This window comes from Capricornis sumatraensis, chromosome 3 (assembly GCF_032405125.1).
Source record: "Capricornis sumatraensis isolate serow.1 chromosome 3, serow.2, whole genome shotgun sequence".
In the NCBI taxonomy this organism is placed as follows: Eukaryota; Metazoa; Chordata; class Mammalia; order Artiodactyla; family Bovidae; genus Capricornis; species Capricornis sumatraensis.
This window is the reverse complement of record NC_091071.1, coordinates 84968368-84969745: the sequence shown is the minus strand read 5'-3', so window position 1 is coordinate 84969745 and position 1378 is coordinate 84968368.

The following is a 1378-nucleotide window of genomic DNA, read 5'->3' as shown; positions in this document are numbered from 1 at the left end:
TATGGAGAGACAAAACACACAGAAAGCCAATAAAATATTAAAGGAGAACAACATTGGAAGACTGATGCTACCCAACTGCAAAATTTACTGTAACTTTACAATAGACTAACAGTGTGGTAGTTAGCCAAAGAAGAGACGCAGATGAGTGAAATAGAGAGCCCAGAAATAGATTCAGATAAATGTATTCAGCTGATCTTTGAAAAAGGAGCAAACGCAATACTGATGTTGAACTCAAGTTCATGTGCCTGATGCACAGTGAGGACAAACCAATTGAAAAGTCAGAGTTGTCATTGTTGTTTAGTCGATAAGTTCTGTCTGACACTTTTGTGACCGCATGGACTGTAGCCCACCAGGTTTCTCTGTCCATAGGATTTTTCAGGTAAGAATACTGGAGTGGGTTGCCACTCCCTACTCCAGCATATCTTACTGGATTTAACCCACATCTCTTGCATTGGCAGGTGGATTCTTTACCACTGAGTCACCTAGGAAACCCCATTGGAATATTACTCAGCACTAAAACTGAAAGAGCTATTAAGTCATGAAAAGACATAGAGAAAATTTAAGATCGTATTACAAAGTGAAAGAAGCCAATCTGAAAATACTAAACACCATAAGATTTCAACTACATGACATTCCTTAAAGGCAAAACTATGGAGACAATAAAAACAGCATTGGAATTGCAACTAATCCTTATAGTCAAATGGTCTCTTTCAAGTGGAATATATCTTATCTGCATGGAAATTTAATACTATTTTATCTATTTAAATTTATATTTATATAATGTAGTTTTTATTAGCCAAAATTCAGAGCTTTATTCCTTGTTTATTGTTGAAAAATTGGAGCACGGATTATATAGCACTCAAATGGAGGCACTTAAAACTTCTTTGTTTGGTCACATTGCATCAAAAATTAATAAATTGCCAACTAAGCCAATCTATCTTAATGTGACCATTTAAAAGAAGCAGTAGAGAGATACATTTGTTATATAAAAATGGTAAATCACAAAGTGGGGAAAAAAAGCCTTTTGGAAGAAAATAGTCCAAAAATGAGGTAACCAAGATTTTTCTCATATCACATCTCATAAATATGACTTGAACTATTGATATTATCTGATTTCAATATCCTTACTGGTAAACTCTAATTGACATTAAAATGAAAAGGAAAAAGTTCTGAGGAAAGCAAAACATAGCATTATGCCCCAGCATGTACTTTTTTCTCTAAATTTGGGAATAATTATAGAAGTAGTATAATAACATCTCAAGAATCTTCATTCAAGCCCAAAAATCATTAGAAAGTTTATGAATTTAAGTCTTGGCAAATGGACAAATTTGGAACCTCAGATTAAGATCCACAGATAATCAGCTCATTCCTTGAGAAA